This window comes from Dromiciops gliroides, chromosome 3, assembly GCF_019393635.1.
Source record: "Dromiciops gliroides isolate mDroGli1 chromosome 3, mDroGli1.pri, whole genome shotgun sequence".
NCBI lineage: Eukaryota > Metazoa > Chordata > Mammalia > Microbiotheria > Microbiotheriidae > Dromiciops > Dromiciops gliroides.
The window spans coordinates 286,696,365-286,722,093 of record NC_057863.1 but is presented as its reverse complement, the minus strand read 5'-3'; the positions used below and the strand labels follow the sequence as shown (position 1 = coordinate 286,722,093).

At 35.5% G+C, this 25,729-nt stretch overlaps 1 protein-coding gene across 1 annotated transcript in view; it reads right to left on the bottom strand.

The window, feature by feature from the left end:
- The window catches only part of DMD (dystrophin), a 2,325,391-nt gene that overhangs the window by 2,102,825 nt on the left and 196,837 nt on the right, over window positions 1-25,729 (bottom strand).

The following is a 25,729-nucleotide window of genomic DNA, read 5'->3' as shown; positions in this document are numbered from 1 at the left end:
GTCTTTCTGTCTTTGTCTCTGTCTCTCTCTGTGTCTCTGTCTCTCTGTGTCTCTGTCTCTGTCTCTCTGTCTCTCTCTTTCTCTACCTCCCTGCCTCCCTTAGGCTCCATGCTGTTATCTCTCATCATGGAAAACACTTTGATTAAGTCAGGGTATTTGCTTCAAAAATAAACACCATAAAGACTTTTTATAATACAACAATTCTTTCTTTAAGACTATAACCATGAATATTATCATTTATATGCAAGTATAACATGGGCATATTTTTCACTCACAATTCTGAAGGATATATTCTGTTTACAACATCCCCCTGGGCTACTGATTTAGATGCCTGTGAATTCATGTTAACATTTTAACTGTATAATTCTAAAATGATAGGACTACAGGCTGATCTCATAGCCGTTTTGAACTAGAGAACAATAAAGACAAATTTTTATTTTAATTTAAAATTTGCATCTCCCATAGTGCCTAGAACAATGCCATTCATAGGTTATATGACTAATAAAAGTTTATTGAGTTGAATTTTAATTCTGTTTTATATTAGAGAACATAACCTATGTTCCTAAAGGATGTTAATATTATGCTGAAAATCTACATACACTTGTTCTTTAACATTAACATATCTAGTAACACAAGAAAAATGTTACTACCATGAATTAGGCTTCCCTTACTGTGTCATTTTTTTAGACTTTCCTGTTATTTCATTCTATTGGATAGATTCATAATTCAATTACCTCCTGAAGTTTCACATATACAGATAGTAAATGTAAATATATATCTATATATACATATATATACACACATATATAAACACAAATGCATATATATCTAGAAAGAGATATAGATATTCATATATACACACTTCTTTTAAAATGACCAAAACAGCCTACATATTCTTTCCTTTCTATGACAATATTAAGTATGTTTTCTGAATGGGTGTTGCTATTTTACTTTCATAACTTTGGATAAATTATAAAATCTTAGCAATGTATTAGCTTGCTCTTAGAGAACTTTAATGTCTAGATAACATAAATCTTCCAGAACTACAATAGATTGTCAGTTCTAGAAATAAACAACCAACCAACAATAACAAAATAACATTAGGAGTAATTAATTGCCTGATTATCAAGGTAGTGCTAATTTATGCATAAGATTTCAGCATAAGATGCTACCTTGAATAGAGGTACTTTGGGAAGTATTCAAATAGAGATGGTCTTGAGTTGGCACATATGTGCATATAAAAATTAAGTGATAAACTTAGAGATAGGAAGACCTGTGGTAAAATCTTATTTGGGATATTTATTAGCTTTGTGGCCCCAAGTGACCTTCAGGCTACTTATCTAGATAATGGGGATAATTATACATATAATGCCTAAGTCACAGATTTATAGGCAGGTTCAAATGAGCTAATGCTTGTACAATATTCTAAAAAATCTTTAAAGTGCTTTTAAAGATCAGTTATTAATAATGTGGGAAGAAATATAAATTATTATTTTTCTGCAAACTAAAAGACAAAAATGATTAAACTTTGTGTCAAGTTTTGTATGTCTTCTAATTGAAAACAAAGTCTACATAAAATTCTAGTTATAAACTGCCCATGTAAAGTAACAAACAACATGAATCTGGACTTCATGATTCCTCATTGGCACAAATGAGTTAAAATAGTTCTATTAGAGGAAATTGGCTTGGCAAAGAAGAAAAAGTTTAGGACAAGTTGACTCTCCACATTCTTCCAAAACAAGAATGAGGCGAAGAGTCAAAATGCTGAATTAGGTAAAGTCATAGCCCCATGGCCCATAGAAGAAATCACTTAGGAGAGATTGTCTCCACCCACATGAAGGTGGTACTATCCAAAAGGGAAAGGCTCATATTATGCACACATCTGCACATTACAGCAAATGACAGCTTTGGGGGGAAAAATAATAATTTACATTTATAGAGAGAGTATTTATTTAGAGTATGCAGACAGCTGAACTTTATAAACATTAACTAGAGACAGTTTTTGCTTTATTTAAATTACCATTACAAAAATTCTACTTTACATGAAGAATTCTGAAAGGCTTGAGAATATATAATAGAAACATGTATGAAGAGAAAGTAGAATAAAGCGTGCCTGTAGTTCTCTGCTGATTTTCATGGATTTGACAAAGATGAAACATTGGAAGAAGTGAGTAACAAGACTGTAACATTAGCATAAGAATTGGAGCTAGAAGTGGATGAGAATGAGGTGGGGGAGTTGATTGAGTTCCATGAAGAAGAACTGTTGAATAAGGATCTGATTGAGCTGCTAGCTGCAAAGATTGCAGAAAAAAGGGAAGTTTCAGAAACCAAGGTTGAACCAAAAAGTTTCACAATGAAACACCTGCCAGAAGCATTTCCCTATTTGAGTGATTTTTTTTCTTTTATTGAAAAGATAGATCCAAATACTTTAAGATTTTTAAAAGTTCAAACACTAGTTGAGGAAAACATTGCTTGATATAGTCAGATATACAATGAAAACAAAAAACACTGTCCAAACCTGTCTTGCCAACTTCATTTAAAAAAAAATACTACTTAGTTAACCACCAATGATTAAGGCTAGGTATAGTTGGATGGAGAAGGGGCAATGTATTGCACACTTATGTTTACTTTACTGTACTGAGCATACTTTTTGTTAACTTTACCTTTTATTTCATCATTGTGTTTATTATCAGGGTACGATATTTAATATGTCTGCATTTTAGTACAGTTTATGACTTGTATGGAGGTATTATTTTGTGTATACCTTTGGTATAAAGGATAAAGGAAGTGGGTAACAGCAAATTTGCATTACATAAAAATCATTTTACATAGAGGTCTGCAGAACAGTTCACTTATATAAAGTGAGCACTGTCTATACTTGGTAACACATGATAATCCCGTGAGATAAATTCTACAGGAATCATTAACTCTACATTATATATGAGGAAACTGGGGCTTAAAGACAGCCTCCTTAACAGTAGCATTGCTTTATTAGTGTGATAACACTAATAAGCAGCACCTTGAATTATCATCTGAAAAACAGGTATATATTGTAGTTGAATGTGCAATATTATTGTTCTCATTTCCTGTCCATTATATTAATATCAATGTATCATAATATGTTATCTCTTTAAATTTTTCAGAGATTAAAAGAAATTAAAAGAGAATATTGCAATAGCAGTGAATGATCAAATTGCATTGCTTAAAGTGCTATCAATTTTTTCACATTAGCAAGTTTTCTCTTATCTCATAGGATATGTATGTGAAACTCCTCATTTCATTGGCCCTTGAAGCTATGTCCCAAAAAGTGACATACCCATTCAGCAGATTTAGCTTCCTATGTATTATGTTTTTACTGCATTTAGTACAAGAAACTGATGGTAGAGATTATCATCTTGTTTTGGTAGAAGCCTCCAAATAATCAATTGTGTGAAATTGTCACAAGGCAATCAAGATGAAAAATAATTATTTTTTGTATTTATGTACATATTTTGATTTATCGACAAACCTGGACATAAAGTCAATATAGAAGAAATGAAGAAAAATACTTTCTCTTTTCCCAATTAACTTTTTTAAGAGCTGGGATTGAGGGTTAGTTTAAGGTCAATGCAAAATTCTGATTGCAGAGGTTCATAAGATTATTTTTTATTCCCCCAAATATTTTATTTATTAAACAATATATCCATTATCTATAACATGATCCAAAAATACAGATACACATCTTTACTTTACATTATTTTTAATAAAAAGATTTACAATATTCTCTTCCATTTACAAAGGGAACATATTTCCTTTGAAAATAAAGTGTAACATTCATGTTAAAGCTGTATCATCATCTTTTTGGATGAAACATGGTAAAGCTGAAGACACAAAATATACATGGATGTGAGAAAAACAGCTTTTTAACCTTGTGTGAATTATAACCACCTTAGATTTCCCCCACTTTTTAATCCCTTTCAGCCAAGGTGATAAACAGCAAACGTTGGAACACCAAAAACCTAGGAAACCTTGAAACTTTCCAATGCCCAGAATCAAAATTTTTCATTTTGTTTAAAAGAAAAAAGAAAGAAAAAGACAAATCCCTGCCCCCTGCACACCTTTATACAAGTACATCTAGAAAGAACCTTAGAGGTCATCAGATCCAATACCCTCATTTTGTGTATAGAAAATTGTCCTAGAGATATTAAAGGACTTGTCCAAGCCTCCCAGATAGTAAAGTGGCAGACAAAGCAGTTAGGCCTAATTCCTCTGATTCTAACTCCATTGTGCTTTCTGCTCAACCATATTGCCCCCTTCCATCTCATATAAGTATTTGATTTGTGGAATTCAAAATAAGAATTCTAATGAACTCAAAAAGTCTGGTATACAACAATCCACCTAATCTTATAAGGTAAAATTAAACTCACATTTTAGTTAGGAAATTTGGGGTTGGCAGAAGAGATCGGGTGAAATGTTGAACTTTTTCGAGATTTCCAAATGTCTTTTTTCATACTAGATAGAATATCCTTGTTTGGTCTAATTTAAGAACTGGGAAGGGGTGTCTTTTCTGATTTGTATTGATGTGAAGGCTAGTTGCATCTCTACCAATCCCTTGCCAGAGATAGTATCTCTCATGGTCCTCTTTCTTCATGACAAACTGTGAAAACATACACACGCACACACACACAATTTCCCAACTGAGCAATTCATTCTCTCCAATAAAATTGGTAGGGTCACCATTCCCTTCATTTCCTGTATGCTGTTTTCTCCTGTATTTAATCCTTTGCCTCTATGCTTCATCACTCAGCTTGCTGGAAGAACCTTGACCCACTACTTTTTAAAGTTTGCTAACCCCTATCTTGCACACTACCAAGCTGGTTTCACAGTCACATTTAATTTACACACACTCACATACACATTCAAATGCATGCGTGCACATACACACACAACTTCACCTTATGGAAGGATTTAAGTAAAAAGGAGCATGTCATTTATTTATTGCATAACTGCAAGATTGCATAGTAGATTAATCATTCTTTGTGGAGAAAACAAGGATAATCCCTTTTTTGATGAATTACTTTCTAATCAAAGTAAGTATTCTCTTGGTTGTCCTTTTAAACAATAAACAAAAAATAATGATAATGATGATGAACATATATTTGCATATAATTATTATCATTTTATATGTGGTCAGAAAAGAAAAATATTTTGGAAGAGAAAAATATTAACTGAACAATAATAATTTACTGCTAAATACCAAATAGTTACTATTACATAAATCAAAGATTTAAGAAAAATGACATTTAATAATATTTAACTCAAAAAGAAAAGAGCATCTCTCAAATATTGAACTAGGAAAGTGCTATCAGCTTTTCAATGTAATTGTGTTACTGTTTATGAAATATATCAATATCTAATATTAATTTATATGATAAGCTTATGATACTCAGGTCTAATGGGACTCTGGGGTAGAAACTAATTCCTATATCCCCCATTCTCAGTCCTCTTTGTGGAACATGAAATATTTGATAGTATTCCAGATAAATTGTTCACCTATTGAAGATTTTGCCTCAAAAATGCAAAATCAAGAAAGATCACATCACAATAGGCTAAGATAAAGATTTTTCTCTCTCTTGAAAACAAGTGTATTGAATTTCTTTTCATATTTCTTTTCCATTTTACAGTGCAAATTCAAATAGATATTGATTGTACAATCTATATATTATTAATGTAAGAGATAAGAAAGGAGTTAATTTGAGATATTTGAATTTCAAATCTTTGTAGAATTATATGAATAGATTTTTATCATAATGTAAAAAAGCCTGAGCATGTTTTATAGTTTTAGATTGGTGGACTCATTGAAATCCTCAAGGGGAGCCAAATGAATTTCAATAAACACTGTGAAACCCAAGGGAAGAAGCTAATGACAACATTTCCAAACTTCACTGATTGATGATGTAATGAAATCTGAAGGGCAATTTACTATTTTTCCTCCCAATAAATACTATTTTTATTATTACTGACTGTTCTCTATTGTGGCAGTTGTTGCTATTGTTCTGATAGATTGCTGGTCTAGGGGAAATCACTTGTTTTCTAAACTTACCCTATTCATCTTCTTCATCTACCTTTACTCTTGATACCATTAAAGTACCATCCAGAAAGAAGCCATCTCAAGATTATAGAAGCTCTTCCTTAAGTGTCATTGTGGAATACTTAGTTATAGATAAATCTCAAAGCAAACCACTGAAACACCAGTAAGGACTGAAATAGAATTCCTCAACATCAAACAATGAGGCAATATACTCCTAGCACTGCTTGTGATCTTGGGATCAATCTAATCCAAACTGATACCTAGTCAGTGAATTTTTCTACAATATCCTTGAAAAGTGGTTTTACAGTCTCCCCTTGAACACTTCCACTGAGGGAGAAGATAATCACCTGATAAGGCAGCCTCTGCCATATTAGTCTTGTTCACATTTCTAAATAGCTTTTCATGGCTAGACACATTCACTCCCTTCACTATTTCTCATAGGATATAGCCTCAAATCATTAACATCTTATTCATCCTCCTCTGCATTGGCTTCAGTGGTCAGAGGGTAAGTGATCCTTCTAAAATGTAGAACCTCAAATAACGCAATTCTACAGAAATGATAAGACAGAGAATGCAGTGAGGTCTCTCTTATTCTGCTACCTATATTACTATTAATAAAAATCAAGTTTCTATGACCTTTATAAGCATAAAGGAGACCTCATCCCAAGAAAACAACAGAGCTAGCAAATGAAAAAATTATGAAGCTTCAACTAGCTTTGTGACTGGCAAGCCACACAATTGACTCATACTGAGACAGTGAAACACTCTAAGTCTTATTCATGTGAATGATTGGATGACTCCCATTCCTACCATCACGTACATTTACAATTCATTTTTTAACCTAAGTACAGAATATTTTACTAATCTTCACAAAACTAGTTGGAGCTTCATCATTTTGTCATCCCCTAGATCTGTTGTTTCCTTGGTATGAGCTCTCCCTTAAACTCATAAAGGTCACATGAACTTGATTTTTATTATTAGGAATATAGAGTACAAAATAAGAGAAACCTGAAGGTATTGTGCGTCTTGTCATTTCTATAGGATTGTGTTCTGTTTCAAGGGTTCTGCATAGTCACAAATGTGATTGATATGTGACATATGTTTATATCCATAAATAATTTCACAAAATATTTAACTAAATAGGATAAAAGACAATGATCCAGAGCAGGACACTACAAACGTCCATCCAGATTGACAATGATCCATTAATAACAACTTTTGGACAAGCCTTCACCTGTTTCACATATACATAACCACACTAGTATCCACACGGCATTTCTTCATTGTGTCCCAATAAAGCTTTCTCTTTAGACAAAATCCTCTACAGAGGATCAGTTCCTTTTGTCAACAGTTTAGCAAGAAGACCAATTTTCATCTCATATACACATAACTATTGATTGTCTCTGACAGGAGCATAAACATAATACAATCCCTGCAGGCCACTGAAATATTACTCTTTCTTCCAATACTGCCTGACTGACATGTCTTTAATTCTTTCCGGCATCCCCGGATGTCCCCTGCTTTAGCTGCTCTGGTAAATTGCCTTTTTGACACTTTAGAATCCAATCACTTGTGGACCCTCAGAAATTATTTTAAAGTGAATTTTTAGGGGTTCTTTTTTTCATTTATACATCAACAAGAACTTCTTTATGAATGGGAAAATACTAAGAGATCAATAATTTCTATATAAGGGCAGCTAGGTGGCGAAGTGGATAGAGCACTGTGACTGATGTCAGGAAGAGGTGTCTTCCTGGGTTCAAATCTGACCTCAGACACTAGCTGTGTGACATTGAGCAAGTCACTTCACCCTGTTTGCTTCATTTCCTCATCTTCAAAATGAGCTGGAGAAGGAAATGGCAGTCTCTGGCAAGAAAACCCCAAATGGGGTCACGAAGAGTCAGACACAACAAACAATTGAAAAACAGTTTCAGTCAACCAACATTACTTCAATCACTTCTACTATATACTGCCTTCCTTCACTCCTTAGCATATACATCTCAACAGAGGTGAAAAAAATGATGAAAATACACAGTGTCCACTATAAATATGCTATAAAATTTCAACTGGGCCCTAACTTCCACAAGGAAATTCTTTTGCATGTCCCTAAACAATTCATTATGCCATTTATACAGGAAGGAAATAAGCATTTATTAAGATCTTACTATATGCCAGGCACTGTGCTAACTACTTTTACAAATACTATCCATTTGATCCTCAAAACAACCCTTGGATAGAGGTACTATTTTTCAATCGAGGAAACCAAGGTAGACAGAAGTTAAGTGATTTGCCCAGGGTCACACTACTGTTACTGTAACTATTTTCTTTCCTTCTCGATCCTTACATGGTGCCCTGCTTTCCCATCATCTTAATTTAGAACCAGCTTGATACTTCACTCCCAAAATTGAGACCAGTTTCCAAAAGTTCCCTCTTCTCCCTCCTAACTCATATGATTCCACTTAGATATCTTCACCCACTCTCTCCTCCTTCACTTTGGGCGCACATCAAGAGGTTTATCTTGTTAGAACAAACTCCTCCCTATGCAAACCTTGATTCCACTCTATCCCATCTTCTGCAGTAGTTTGTTCTCTCTGTCATACTCAGTTTATCACTAATATCTAATCACTCTGTGTTCTCTGTTATGTACTTCCCTACTGCCTACAACCACACTTATTTTTTCTCTCTCAACAGTAATAACAAAAACCCATCTCTGCTGGCTATAGTCTTAAGGATATTTGAAATTTATAAAGCTACCTACAAACAGTTATTTTACTTCTCCTCTAACTCTCTTCTTTTTTTTTTGAAGGGCAACGAGGGTTAAATGACTTGCCCAGGGTCACACAGCTAGTAAGTGTCAAGTGTCTGAGGCCAAATTTGAACTCAGGTCCTCCTGAATCCAGGGCCAGTGTTTTATCCACTGCACCACCTAGCTGCCCCATCTAACTCTCTTCTAAAGCCTTCTCAGTGCAACTTTTGATGTTATCATTGTATAGAATTGTTATTTGAGGTTTTAATGACCCCGTCATTTGGCTAGAATTTAAAAAACCCCAGCACTGGCTCAGGCCAGCACCTCCGCAAACAGCACGGTGCTCGACCCACTAGTTATAACCGTTGCTGGCACCTCAGGTCATCACCACTTGAGGATGCCTACATGGACCTGCCAAAATTATAATGACTGGAAGCCCAGTGAGGGCAGTCATGTGACTGTCAGTCAGAGCTGCCAGCCAGTTGGCTTGGGGCTGTGTGTGGTCAGCCTGGGGTCTGCTGAGAAGAAGGGAGGTTTTTTTGCCATTCTAGCTTGAAGCTGGAAGGTGACAGGATGCTGCTGTGTGTTCTCAGCTGATTCCTGGGTGTTGGGGTTATTCAGGTTTTATTATTTCCCTTTCCCCATTTTATTTCCTTTCCTTTAATTCTACTGATCCTGTTTGTGTTGGTTTTTTTTTTGTTCTTTCTTGTTAAATAAACCCTGCTCTGTTTTGAGGGAGGCTGGTCTCCTTCCTTGCCCCAATATTGTGGCGAGCCGCCTAGCTAACACTCCCCAATTAATCATTGGTCCCTACACTATTCAAAAGAAATTATTTTCTTCAAGGTTTACAAGGATCTCTTAACTATCAAATATGATGGCATTTTAAATTACTCATCTTTCTTTACTTCTTTGTAGCAAGAAAAGTTTTTCCCCCTATCCATGAACTTCTCCTGGATACTCTCTCTTCTAATTTTGGGGCAATGCTTTCTCCTTGTTCTTTCACTAGGATGAGACCTAACCAATCACTTTTCAGTCTCCTTTGATAGATCTTCATCTGGGTCATGCCCACTACTGATTGTGAGTATCTGTCCTTGGCCTAGAAGTCTGTCCTTGGCCCTTTTCTCTTGTTCCTCTATTGGTGATTTCATTAGCATCCATTGATTCATTTACTGCCCTTATGCAGTTGATTCTTAGATCATTTATCCAGGTATAATCTCTTTCCTTATCTCTAGTCTAATATTACCAACTGTATATGAGATATTTATTAATGAACTTTCCATAAATATATAAAATTCAAAATGTCCAAAATGGAACTCAATATTTCCCCAAACTTTCCTCTGTCAAACTTTATGATTGCTGAAGACGCAATCATCATCGCTCCGTCTCCTAGGATTACAACCTAGGTGTCATCCTTGGCATCTCACTCACACTCACCCCACATTTCCAATCTAGTGCCAAGTCATGTTATTTCAACCTTCAAAATAGCTCTCATATATATTCCCTTCTCTTTACTCAAAAAACTCCCACCCTGGTGCAGGCCCTCATCACCAGAGGCAGCTGGTGGTTCAATGGATAGAGTGGTTCCTGACAAATTTCTGCTCCCTAGATGGTAAAATGGATAGAGCCCTGAGCCTGGAATCAAGAAGACCTGTATTTAAAGCTAGCCTCAGACAATGGACTAGTCATTTAAACTCTGCAGACCTCAGTTTTCTCAATTGTAAAATGGGAATAATAATGGCTCCTACCTCCCAGGGTTGTTTTGAGAATAAAATGAGAAAATATTAATAATAGCTGCTACTACTATTTCTAATACTACCACCAGCACCACTAGCTAACATTTATATAGTGAAAATTGTATTTCAGGCACTGTACCAAATGCTTTAAAATGATTGTCTCATTATCTCAATAGATGCAGAGAAAGCTTTTGACAAAGTACAGCACCCATTCCTAATAAAAACACTAGAGAGTTTAGGAATAGGGGGAGCTTTCCTTAGAATAATAAACAGTATCTACCTAAAGCCATCAGCAAGTATTATATGCAATGGAGATAAATTAGAGGCCTTCCCAATAAGATCAGGGGTGAAACAGGGATGTCCATTATCACCCCTATTATTTAATATTGTTCTAGAAATGTTAGCTTTAGCAATCAGAGAAGAGAAGGGAATTAAAGGAATTAGAATAGGCAAGGAGGAAACAAAACTATCACTCTTTGCAGATGATATGATGGTATACTTAAGGAATCCTCGAGAATCAACTCAAAAATTACTTGAAACAATTAACAACTTTAGCAAAGTAGCAGGATATAAAATAAATCCACATAAATCATCAGCATTTCTATACATGGCCAACAAAGTCCAGCAGCAAGAGATAGAAAGAGAAATTCCATTTAAAGTAACAGTAGATAATATAAAATACTTGGGAGTCTACTTGCCAAGACAAACCCAGGAACTCTATGAACACAACTACCAAACACTCTTCACACAAATCAAATCAGATCTAAATAATTGGAAAGATATCAATTGCTCATGGATAGGCAGAGCTAATATAGTAAAAATGACAATACTGCCTAAATTAATGTACTTATTCAGTGCCATACCAATCAGACTACCTAAAAATTATTTTATAGAGTTAGAAAAAATAATAACAAAATTCATCTGGAAAAACAAAAAATCAAGAATATCCAGGGAAATAATGAAAAAAAATTCACAGGAAGGTGGGTTAGCGGTACCAAACCTGGAGCTTTACTATAAAGCGGCAGTCATCAAAACTATCTGGTAATGGCTAAAAAATAGAGTGGTAGATCAATGGAATAGGCTAGGCTCAGGAAATGCAGTAGTAAATGACACTAGTAATGTCGTGTTTGATAAACCCAAAGACTCCAGCTTCTGGAATAGGAACTCAGTATTTGACAAAAACTGCTGGGAAAACTGGAAGATAGTATGGCAGAAATTAGGCATAGACCAACATCTTACACCTTATACTAAAATAAGGTCAAAATGGATACATGATTTAGACATAAGAGGTGATACCATAGGTAAATTAGGAGAGAAAGGAATAGTGTACCTATCAGATCTTTGGAAAGGAAAACAGTTTCTGACCAAACAAGAGATAGAGTATATTATAAAATGCAAAATGGATGATTTTGATTATATTAAATTTAAAAATTTTTGTACAAACAGAAGCAATGCATCCAAAATTGGAAGGGAGGCAGAAAGCTGGGAAACAATTTTTGAGGCCAGTGCTTCTGATAAAGGCCTCATCTCTAAAATATATAGGGAATTAAATCAAATTTATAAGAATCCAAGTCATTCCCCAATTGAGAAATGGTCAAAGGATATGAACAGGCAGTTTTCTGATGAAGAAACCAAAGCTATCTATTCCCATATGAAAAAATGCTCTAAATCTCTAATGATTAGAGAGATGCAAATTAAAACACCTATCAGATTGGCTAAAATGACAAAAAAGGAAGATAATAAATGTTGGAGAGGCTGTGGGAAAATTGGAACACTAATGCATTGTTGGTGGAGCTGTGAGCTGATCCAACCATTCTGGAGAGCAATTTGGAATTATGCCCAAAGGGCAATAAAGCTGTGCATACCCTTTGACCCAGCAATCCCACTTTTAGGTCTTTTGCCCAAAGAAATCATGGAAGGGGGAAAGGGACCCACATGTACAAAAATATTTATAGCTGCTCTTTACGTGGTAGCAAGGAATTGGAAGTTGAGGGGGTGCCCATCAATTGGGGAATGGCTGGACAAGTGGTATATGAATATAATGGAATACTATTGTGCTGTAAGAAATGATGAGCAGGAAGAGTTCAGAGAAACTTGGAGGGTCTTACATGAGCTGATGATGAGTGAGATGAGCAGAACCAGAAGAACATTGTACACAGTATCATCAACATTAAGTGTTGACCTACTGTGATGGACTATATTCTTCTCACCAATGCAATGGTACAGAAGAGTTCCAGGGAACTCATGATAGAAGAGGATCTCAAAATCCAAGAAAAAAAAGAAAGAAAGAACTGTGGAGTATAGATGCTGATTGAACCATATTATTTCTTTTGTTTTGGGTGCTGTTGGTTTTTTTTTTCTTTCTATTTTGAGGTTTTGCATCACTGCTCTGATTCTTTCTCTTGTAACAGGATTAATGCAGAAATAGGATTAATGTTATTATGTGTGTATATATATATGTATGTGTGTATATATATATATATATATATATGTATATGTATAGAGATATATAGATATAACCTATATCAGATTACCTGCTGTCTAGGGGAGGGGGGAGGGAGGGGTGGGAGGGAGAAAAATCTGAAATTGTAAAGCATGTATAAACAAAAGTTGAGAACTATCTTTACATGTAATGGAAAAAATAAAATACCTCATACATAAAAAATAAATAAATAAATAAATAAATAAAATGATTGTCTCAAAAAAATACTTTGGGGCAGCTGTGTGGCACAGTGGATAGAGCACCAGCCTTGGAGTCAGGAGGACCTGGGTTCAAATCCGGCCTCAGACACTTACCACTTACTGGCTGTGTGACCCTGGGCAAGTCACTTAACCCCAACTGCCTCACCAAAAAAAAAAAAATAATATTTAGCACAATGCCTATTACATAGCTCATACTATACAAAAGCTCCTCTCAGCTGACTAAGTGGTCTCCCTAAAGTGCACATTTGGCCATGTCACCACCCTTTTTAATAAATGTCATTGGCTTCCTATTACCTCTAGAAACAGATATAAAATCAAATGTTTGGCTTTCAAAGGCCTTCACAACTTGGCCCCTTCCTAATCTTCCAGTCTTCTGCCACTTTATTCCCCTACACATACTCTATTATCAGGCAATATCAGTCTCTTTGCTATTCCTTGAGACACTCCGTTGTCTGACTGTGCCTTTTTACTGGCTGGCCCATGATCCTGGAATGCTATCCCTTCTCACTTCCACCCCCTGGCTTGCTTCAAGACTCACATAAAATATCAACTTCTGAAAGAGGCCTTGCATGATGCTCTGAGACACTCTCCAGTGCCTTCCCTCTGAAAGATTTTTCTCTCTCTGTCTGCCTCTCCCTCTCTCTGTCTCTGTCTCCATCTGTCTCTCTGTCTCTCTCTCTGTCTCTGTCTCTCTCTCTATATATACACACACACACACACACACACACACACACACACACACACACACATCGTCTATCTATCTATCTATCATCTCTATCTCTATATGTGTAAAAATTTGTTTGCCTATTGTCTCCCCAATTAGAATATGAGCTCCCTTAGAGGAGGATCCATGTTTTGGATTTTTTTTTTCTAGTGCTTAGCATAGTGCCTAGCATACAGTTGGCACTTAATAAGTGTTAACTGACTGATCAAAAAACCAACTTGATGACTGTTTATTAACCCTTACTTCTTCTCTACCAGAATGTCATTAGCATTCTAGCCTTCAACTCCTTTGTAAAACTTGTTAATTCTCACAAATGAATAGGAATGGTCAAAAAATGTGTTGCTAATAACTGAGAAATGAAGTGGCCTTGATCGCAGTTTTATTCCTCAAAGCACTCAGATTCTTGAATTAAGAGAATGTTTTGAGACCCACTAGCTGCAAAATTAGTCAATCAGTAAATAACATCCATTTAAGATCTTTGAAGCAAAGCAGAAATAGTAATAATTCAGTTTAATAAACATTTATTAAAAGCTTGCACTCTGCTAATTCCAGGGTATACAAAGAAACAATTCAAATACCTCCTGCCCTCACATTCTATTATTCTCCTGCCTTCAAGGTACTTATAGATTATTCTTGTTTATTTATCCTACTCCATCCCCCCTCCTTCTATCTCCCATTAAAAATGGTAAGCTATATATGAAGATGATAGATAGATATTACTTGCTATAACTGTACTTCCCCCCAAAAATAATTGGGGATATGAAAGTATTGTCAGTATAATCTGGCTCTTTGGAATCTGGAGGGCTATAATATTGGTACTTTTCTCTCCATTCAAAATCAAAATGGTCATTTCAACTTTATACTTTGAATAGACTCAGATCAACCAAGGTGAGTTTAGAATTTTCACCAAAGTAAATATTCTAGAGTCCATTTGGAAGTGAAAGCAATTAAACTGTGAGCAGTGGCACAGTTTTCTGCGATATTTACAAACATGATGTTGCCACAGACCAACAGTATTTCTTTGTCCTAAAACTACTGCCAATTGAAGGGGGAAAATAATGGATGCTTCTTATTTTCATCAAGGGATTATTTTACTTCCTACTTTATATTCTCTGTATGAAGAAGTGGGGAGGTGGGGAGGAGAAGCAAAGGAACTTCTGAAAAAAGAAGCCTTGACTCAGTAAATGAGCCAATGGAAACTAAAGATGTTTCTGGAAGTGCCAGAATCACTCCAGTTCTGGCCTGCATAAACAATCTGCTCTGTAATTGTGGAAATGAGTTTAGAATACAGTAACTCAGTGGGATGGGGAAGCAAGAGTAATGGCTTTGGCTCACACACTGCACCTGCTATGGAGAGAAGCAATTAGTAGCTGGTGGACACAGGCAACTTCTTTATATCTGCAATATGAAGTCAGCCCCCACAGGACCTGGCTGCTTCAAAGTAGCTGAAGAAAAGCCAGAACACACCCATACCCACTCTCACACAGGAAAACAACCAAGGCAAAATGGAACACCTGGAAGCAAACACCAGAATTTTCCTGCGTTGCTGCTATTCCATCTGCCCTCTGTGCCTCATGCAGGCTTTTTGGGAGAGAGTAATCAGTGAGACTCCAGCCACAGCAGCATAGCTCAATGGGAGTCGTCTGCTTAAGACGTACATTGACTTAATTCTGCCATAATTTATGAGCTGCATTATGAGATAGGTACTAAGTACTGCCTTCTAGCTAAGCTGTGAAATACAGTCAGTAGAGAAATAATAGATGGCAACTTGCTTCCAAACAATGCACTGGTAATGCTTCATCTGCAAGTGAGTTCTTTGCTTTCTTCCACCATTAAGACCCATTAGGGAAACAGATTCTTGTTTGTTCGTTATAAAAATAAATATAGCGTCCTTGTATGATCTTTTTTTCATGATTGGAGAAAAATTTGTCCAGGAAGCTAGAATTAAGTTGCCTTTCACTTTATGTTGTCCCCCTACCATCCATTATATTAGTAATATTGAAATGCCTTATTGAAAAGAAGTAAAGTACAGGTGAGGGTGCTTTGTGAAGAAAAATTTCCAACAGTGATTCTCTAATGAAATCTCATTATACATTCTATAGAGTAGTGGAGTCAAACTCAGAAATAAACAGGGCCCACTAAAGCATAAATTAGGATCCCTATGGACTACATATTGACTTAGTTTTAAAATATGTTATTTTCTATATTTTATTGTATTTTTATTTGTTTTGTATATTTCTCAATTGCACTTTAATCTGGATCGGGCTACACTCGGGGGTGTTGTCAGCCCCATGCTACAGGATACCTTTTTGACACCGCTGCTCTCAAGAAAAGCCAAGATGAATCTGGAGTCAAACCTAAGTCTTAAAGTCACTTAACCTTTGTTAGACCCAAATTCTTCATTTGCAAAATGGGAGTAATATAGCATGGTATAATAGAGACCTAGATGACTCTGACTTTGATTAGTTGTGAAACCTGAGCAAGTGACTCTTGGCTTCAGTTTCTTTATCAGTAAAATGGAGATAATAAGAGCACCTACCTCTTAGTGCTGTTGTGAGGATAAAATTGGATTTTATACATATACATACATATATATATATGCATATACATATATAAATAGTGTTTTAGAAATCTCAAAGTGCCATATAACTGTGTTGTTGTTATCATTTATTATTATTATTAAGCACAGATTATTATCATGAGGATTGTGGCCTATAAACCTGATAGCCACCTATAAATATGAATCATTATTAACCCAAGAGGCCATGTGTAAAATAACTAATGTTTTAGGGAAGAAACAAGACAATACAGATATGAAATTAAAGCTGGAATAAAATTTAAAGATTAGTTATTCCATGTAGCTATTCCATCATTAGCTATTCCAACCTGTTCATTTTATAGAAGAGAAAACTGGATCCTGGAGAAGTCTAGTATTTTGTTCAAAGTCTCACACATTGTAAGGAGCAAAGCTTAGATTTATACCCAGGTCTCTTGTTCCCCAGGCTAAGGCTTTATTCATTACTCTGGATCTGGCTAAACTGGAAGATGGATGAGAATAACTGTCTCTGTCTCACCATCTCTCTCTCTCTCTCTCTCTCTCTCTCTCTCTCTCTCTCTCTCTCTCTCTCTCTCTCTCTCATCTCTCCTCCCCTCTCTGTGCCCCCCTCACTTCCTATATCTATCTATCTATCTCTATATCTCTCTCTATATATGTATATATGTGTGTATATAAACATATATACATACATAGATATACATTATACACACATATTTGATATATGTATATAATACACACACAAATTTAAGTACTAAACCAGATACAGATTGCAAGTACCAAAGGAAATCAAAGAGAGATTAAATGATTAAGTTAATACCTCATTCCTTTACTTAAGTGTTCCCTTACCTCAAATCTGTGTATACAAAACATCTTTATCTATCAGATGGCTATTTGTAGATTATTTGCCATCCTTAAGATTTAAGGACCTTTTTGTTGTTATTACAAGAATCTTTTACTGTAAAAACACCCAAGGGGTGTGATCATTAGTAGCTCTTGGAGGCTATCTACTAAGGCAATTAAATTAATCTGGTTTAGTGGAAAAAATTAGATTAGGGCAATGTGGTGTCTGGTGTATGGGCCCCAATGGTCCCTCCCTCTCCCTAGAACTTACAGAAAGACTCCCCATTTTAAGTCTTGGGGAGCGAAGCTGTGTTTGGAGGTAGCTAAGGATGTTGACAATCCTGATACAGGTGAAGTAAGTCTTTTGCTCTCTTGGGCTTCAAGGAATGAAGTTGAGTTTAGACAAATTACTCTTCCCAGGACCTGGAGGACTGGGGAGTTTTCCCAGTTTTCAATCTGTCTCCAGGTCTAGTAAAGCTTTCCCTACCAAGCCCCCATTAGTCTGCCTACAGTGAGAAAGGAAGACAAGAAGCAGGTTTGAATGTGTTTTCACAAAGCCTTCCTTTCTGCCTACCTAATTTTTCTTTATCATTCAAGGCAAATCATCCTTTATGAAGTATTCCCTATGTAAGTCTACATTTAACATTCCCTTCTCTGACCTCTGATAGTATCAGTCTGTGCTTCATAATAGAATGTTTAGTTGTTTGTCCATTTATTGTTCACCTGAATATAAAAAAAAAAAAAGTGTTCACTCCATTTTTTAAAACTGTGATGGGCTCAATGCAGACAATAAATGCATGGCATCAGTTAACTAAGTACGTACTCTGCCAACAAGATCTCCAAGAACATTTCTTTTATTTCAACTGCCTTTACTGCCTACACTAATAAATCTTCATTGACTGACTAACTGACATAGCACTTAGTTTCTTTCATTTTTCCCTTCTCTAACACTTTAAAATCACCTCCGCTCTCTCTGATGACTGCACTTGTGAAACTGTTCACAAGGATAACTAAGACAAGCACTGCAGCAAACACAAAGAAAGGATACTTATGAATTCTTAAGCTAGTTTTCCAAGCATTTTCTTTCTATTCTTCTGTTTTGCAAAGTTTTGTAAAAATTTTTAAAAGTTATGAAAGTCTTCATTTAGTGTCTTACTAATACTATATTTCTATTTGCATTTATTAAGATAAAATTTACTCTAATACTAATATTAGATTTGATATTTCATCAATGTTGATAATATCTCCCATGATTCAGATCATAATCTATCTATGTCTATTCATCCTGGGTAGTCCTTGGCAATAAGTCATAGTGGAGGTTCATTTAACTTGTCAAGGTTCTTTTTCAACATCACTTATATGATCTTCCTACACTTGGAATACAAAAACTCCCATATTTATGCCAACTAAACCATCTTCTGTTTTTTCTGTTCTTAATTTCTATGATTTAAAATAGATTTTAACCATACTCATTATAAGCATTTGTTGTTGTTCAGTCACTTCAGTCGTGTCTGACTCTTTGTGATCCCATTTGGGATTTTCTTGGCCAAGACATTGGAGTGATTTGCTATTTCCCCCTTCAGCTCATTTTACAGATGAGGAAACTGAGGCAAACAGGGTTAAATGACTTTTTCAAGGTCATACAGCTAGTGTCTGAGGCCAGATTTGAATGCAAGAAGAGGAATCTTCCTCACTGAGCCCAGCACTCAATCTCTTGTGCTGCCTAGTTGCCCAATGATAAGCAATTAAGGGATCATTTTTTAAAAAATAAGCAAAAATTATGCTTTACCAACTCTTTTACTATAACACTTCTTTTGTAAGATTTTTTAAAATATAAATTTGTCTTTAGTATTCCTATTCAGTAAAAACCCTTACTTAATCTTCAGTAGAAGGAATTGTCATGTGTCTGTCAATGTTATTCCAAGAAATCTTTTAAACAAATTTATTGGGGCATATGAATATTGGGACAAAGGTTTACCAGTAAATATCTTCTATCAGTTTCTCTAGAGGGTTAAAATATAAATATTCATGTAAACAAAATGAACAAAGCCAAATAAATATGTATCTATATGGTATTTTTCATTGTAAAAAGAAACAAAGGCAGGTTAAAGGAATAACTCCTCCCCATACACATGTAAGTACATGGATGAAGTTTCATGATCCTATTTTCTTTCATTGGATATTCAGTCAAATAAAAGGCACAATCAGTACAGTCAGCTAACATTCCTTAACAGTATCAAATGAAATGGTGATGCTATTACAGCTGAAGAAAACCTTCTGTTCCCAGGGCCATTCTGTATTAGTAACTGTGACACAAGTGCATGTTTTACAAATTTATAGCATTACAGCACAGCAGAAATCAACACTGAGAGTTGTCTAGAAAAAGAAAACTTTGGGGAATGCATGGGGTTCAGAAAGCATTGAACTACAGGGAGAACCATTATCATACTGTTCCCTATGCTTTGAATACAGAAAAAAGAAATGATTTCAGAAAATGTATAGTGATGGAACTTGAAAGAAAACATGCATAACAAATCGGTTCACAGCTGAACTTCTTCTAATAACAAAGTTATAGCTATAACTAAATGTTTGTTCCCCCAAAACATCCTTGGAGTACTCTCCCCAGGTGTTTAGTTAGCTGGCCTTTTGACTGAATTGCATTTAGAAAGCTGGTGGTCCCTGAAACTGAAGATCTAAGTCATAAGCTGTACTCTTTAAAAAAAAAAAAAAAGGAAAGGAGAGGAGGGGAGAGAAGAGGAGAGGAGAGGGGAATACACCAATGGAAAAGATGAATTATATTCCATTTTAATCATTGTTTAGACTCTTCAAAATTAAACTTTTGAAATTTAGCAACTGCCTTCTCCATCTGAATATTAGATCTTTAATGCATTGTTTGTTTTTTAACAGTTTGCTTTCATACTGAGGCTTTTGGCAATATTTCAGGAACCTTATACTCAACAGAACCCTCTAACGTTAGAATACTTACATGTAGTTGTGGTTTTGTTACATGCTATTATCTTTCTGTATTTCTTTTTGGGGGGGGCGGCGCAGGGCAATGAGGGTTAAGTGACTTACCCAAGGTCACACAGCTAGTAAGTGTCAAGTGTCTGAGGCTGGATTTTAACTTAGGTCCTCCTGAATCCAGGGCTGGTGATTTATCCACTGTACCATCTAGCTGTCCCATCTTTCTTTATTTCTTATCTACATTACATTTTAATTTCATTAGATTCCTTTTTCTTACATTAGAAAAGGAATTTTTTGTGAACCAAGATGCCATTTTCTTACACGGAAAAAACCACCATTTGCAGTGAGGAGTATTGAGAGAGGCAAAGAAAGGAAAATGGAGAATAAAGGAGGCAGAGGGAGAAAATGCAGGATTTGATGGTTAAGCCTCAGTGTGTGTAGCCATAAAATGCCCCCAAGAACTGCTTCAGTATTCTTGCACTATAGGCTGCCTTCCTTTGCTCTAAATACAGGCCAAAAATAGGCCAATTCCCTACAGAGATCTGAAAAGAACCAACTTCCCTGGAAAAGAGACAGAGTGAAATTTTTAAAAAAATAATAATACTCAATTGTGGTAAGTTAATCACCTAGGAGAATTTAGATTTCTAAAACTTTGAAAAATATAAAAAATGGTCCATTACTGATCACCTCCTTCTATATACTTTCTCTGTGTGTGTGTGTGTGTGTGTGTGTGTGTGAACCTGTTTTCTTCCGGCTCTCTCTCCTTTAACCCATCTAACCATTATCTTTCAATCTCCTTTGCTTTATACAAGTCCCACTCATTTTCTGTGGGTATTCCCCACAGTTCTATCCTGACACCTATTCTCCTTTTCCTGAATATTAACTCTTTAGGGCCCATGGGTTAAAATAAGTTTCTTCCCTGATCTCCAGTTCCATATCATATACTGACCATTAGACATTTATAACAGGATTTCCTTTAGGTATATCAAAATAACATCTTTACAACATACTTCCCTTTCTTTCCCTGACCTCCTCTTTTACTGTCATCCTATCAATCATCCAGGTTAGAAAACTCATTGTCATTCTGAGCTTTTCGCTCTTATTCACCCCCAAAATCCAATCTGTTTCCAAATCCTGTCATTTCTAATTCTATAGCATCTCTCATATGTGTCCCTTTCTCTCTACTCATATAACCACTTCCCTTGTTCAGGCCTTTATTGCCTCTTGCTTGGGATACTGAATACCTTTTTAAACCTTGTCTTTCCCCTTTTGACTCCATCCTTCATGTAGCAACTATAGTGCTTTTCCCAAAGCACAATTATTAACCAGGGCACACACATCCTCCTCCTTTCCCCAATGCAATAAACTCCAGTCATACCCTATTACCTCTAAGATCAAATAGGAACTCCTTGCTTTTGCATTTAACGTTTTTCACATCTTGATCCCTTTCTAGCTTTCCATTTTTCTATGCAATGTACAATATAGTCATACAGGTCTATTTGCAGTTCCTCACCCAACACTCTATTTCCTATCTCCATTCTTTAGTATTACTTGACTCACATGCCTAAAATATTTTATCTCTTCACTTCTGCCTTGTAGAATCATTTTTTTTCCTTCAAAACTCTTCAAATGGCATTTTCTGCAGAAGAATTTCTCCTCAAATGTTACTCTCCATCTACTCATCTTGTTTCTTGTACATATCTATTTATTTGCATGTTGATCACTCATTTAGAATGTAAACTTACTGAGGGCAGGAACTGTTCCTTTCCTTTTTGTGCAGAGCTCAGCACAGTACCTGGATTGTAAGCAAGTGCCTAAGTATTTAGTAATTAATGAAAACAATACTAGAATTTAAAAGAATTAGTTTACCCTCATCATTATCTGTAATATTTCTATTAAGGGTTTTTTTTAAAAAAACTATTGTGTGAGCCATTACCTTCAACATTTACTCCCAACTACTGTTTTTTGTTTTTTTGTTTTTTAAACCACAATATGCCTATAAATTTGCTGATTCTTTCTAATTGGTTTGGCTCTCAAACTTGGCCAATTAAGTGTTCCTAGATTATTTGCACATATACTTTTGTTTTAAAACATGCCATCTTAACCTTTTTGCCTAGCTATTAAAGGAGAAATATCAAAGGATGCAATTAAATGTAGTTTGTTTTTTAAAGGTCACCTAGAATCTTACATATGTTGAGTCAGTCTTTCAGTTTAAAGATTAATCCTTAGATTTAACACCATAACTATAAAGTAAAAATTTTAGCCTATCTACTGGTTGTTTAATCTATATAATATTTTATAGCTTGTCTAATATTTTAATAATTTTTCTTGCCTAAAATCCAACTTTTTTGGCATAAGGTAGCATGGCATAGTTAGTAGAAAGCTGACCTTGATATCTAGAAAATACCATTGAACACATATTAGCTTTATAAGCATTTGCAATCATTCAATGTCTTAGTGTACCATGGAATTAGTGAAAACTTTAAGTTACAAATGAGTTACTGGGGCAGCTAGGTGGCAAAGTGGATAGAGCATCAGCCCTGGAGTCAGGAGGACCTGAGTTCAAATCTGGCCTCAGATATTTGACATGTACTAGCTGTGTGACCCCAGGAAAGTCACTTAACCCCAATTGCCTCACAATAAAAACAATAAAAATTAAAAAAAAGATGAGTTACTTATCTGCACCAGGGGAAGACATTCTAATATAAGTATTCTCCAGATGGATTATATACTCCTCCTTGGGAAAAAAGTTATCTTTCATCTAGCCCTTTTCTAAATCACATTCATTTTTAAAAATATTTACCCAATATTACTGAATGTCAAAATATTAAATGAAAAATAAAGTATCCTAAGGTAGTTGTATTCATACTAGACAATATGGAAAAGGAAAAAAGTACAAAATAAGTAGCATCATCAAAAATGAATTTATATTTTTTCACTTGATCATTGCTTTGTCTTTCCTTCATTTAGACTAAACAGGATTGATGTTGGACAATCATTTGAATTCTCTTTTAAAATATTTCAAAGGTAGTAGCAATATCTTAATAAAGTCAATCATTCCTTTTCAAGAGAAGTCCTAGGAAGTGGCAGCCCACAGCTCAGTTATATTTGATTAAAACAGAAAATATAAAACCAGCAGAAATAAGAAATAATCGTGAGGGGGGAATGGGAATGGAAGTTTTTTGAGTTCTAAAATCCACAACAAGAAACAACTAAAATGATTTTGGTTAGTTGTTATGAATGATTATAGAAAACAAAAAAGTCAAGAATATATTTGAAATAAAGTATTAATTTAGCAGTATCTTGTTCAATCTTCATGATCAGATTTCAAACTGAATTAAATTATTTAGATTCTTCCTACCCTACCCATCCTTCAAAGCTTAGGAAAAAAAAATCTCCTTTCTTCGAATCATCACTAGGCAAGCCCACCAGACATTTGACCCAGGTTAGGAAATTTAGAGGGTGCAAAAATATAGTACTGTCTATTCTTTCAGCAGCAGAAGAAGTAGGAGATAGGAATATGGATTTAGACTGTATCCAAGGAGCAAGGAAGAGGATTGTTCAGGTTTCATATAGCCATGGAGACACCAGAGTGTAGCCTGTCTTCTCACTTCTTTTTATGCACCACTTATGCACCACTAACAACAACAACAGAAATCCAATATCTCATAATCCACTTTACTAAATGAAACCGATTGATTGATTTGGTCAATTCTGATGATATATGTGGTGAATGAGACCTCCCCACAAGGGAGCAGTTTATTGTTCCATTAATCAAAAGCCTGCAACCTCTTTCCAGAAAAAAGAAAAAAAAAAACAGGCTTAGAGCTCCAAATTTTAGTCTATATTACTGCTATGAGAATTAGGCACATGACAGAAATGGTTTTTAAATCAGTAAATGCCTTTTAATCATTGTTAAACATAAAGGAAAGTGCAATTTGTTTCACTTCTTAAACTGATCTTCATGAGCAATATCAGAAGTTGCTCTTCCATAGAACTGAAAGCCTTTTTCATCACTGATCCTCTCCCAACCCCTACCTGAAACAAAAGGTCACATATTGAGATTTAGGGCCAACATCATCAGCAGGAATATCCTATTTATCTTGGAGTCTCATGAAATTCTTAGAAGAAATTTGTTTTGCTTATTCTATACAGAGAAATAATAAAGTAAAAGTAGTTCAGCACATGAATTTTATAGTTATGATAAGTAGCTTGGTTTCTTGGTTCCCTTTTACTCCATTTCCAACAATTAAGGTTTATCATCATGTTCTGCATCACCTCAGTCTGTGAAACCAATCTGTCCCTTACACATATGAAATGTAAGCACAGCTGGATCTACAATTTAGCAGTTTAGCATCTTCAGTTTCTGCCGGTTCTATTCCTAGCACCCCACTTCTAGAAATCAAATCCTTACTTTGTTCTTTTAATCAAAATTTTCCCTTCATGCCCCAATTCTAAGAAATGAGTACAGGTCTTGTTACATCATGCCTGAGTTTCTGCCTTGCTTCCTTTCCCAGTAATCTGATTCTTCAAGTATTGGGGTCCTGCTTTAATCCCCCCAGTCTGGCTAGGCACTGAATTTCATAACTCTAAACTCAGTCCTCTGATACCATCTTCAAGATATGTCCAACAAAACTGGCCTGCCTGCCATTTGGAGCTCTACTTATTGCCTGCTGCTGTTCTCCTACTGCTTGTCAATCCTGCTGAGACAATCATATGATGCCAGAACTCCCTGATGCCAAGCACCTGCTTGTCTCTACTTTCCTTTGTTTCTCAGCCTCCCTCTGAGGCAGGTCCTGATTGGTTTCTTACCTCAGTTGATCTGTCTAGTCTCTAGGCTCCCCAACCAGAGGCCTTTGATTGAACACCATTCTAATCAGAATGCTTATAAAGAAGCACTTCTCTGCAAATAGATCTCATGTAGTACATTGTTTCAAAAATCTCCTATCCATTCATTATGTAATAATGATTTTTCTCTGTTGATATTTATTTTGTATGCAAGGGACATTTACTAAATTCATATAGATGTTTTTTCCCCCAATACAATGCAAGCTCTTTGAAGGCAGGTATGGTTTTATTGTTCCTGATACTGATTAGATGTTTTATACGTAGTAGAATGAATGAATGGCAGTTAGTTCTTTGTCATTCAGTTGTTTTCAGTAGTGTCTGACTCTTTGTGACCCAATTTAGGGTTTTCTTGGAACAGATACAAGAGGAGTTTGTCATTTCCTTCTTCAGCTCATTTAACAGTTGAGGAAACTGAGACAGACAGGATTAAGTGACTTGCTCTGGGTCAACCTGTTATTAAGTGTCTGAGATCTGATTTGAACTCAGGAAGATGAGTATTCCTAACTTCATGCCCAGTTGTCCAGGCATTGTGCCACCTAGCTGTGCC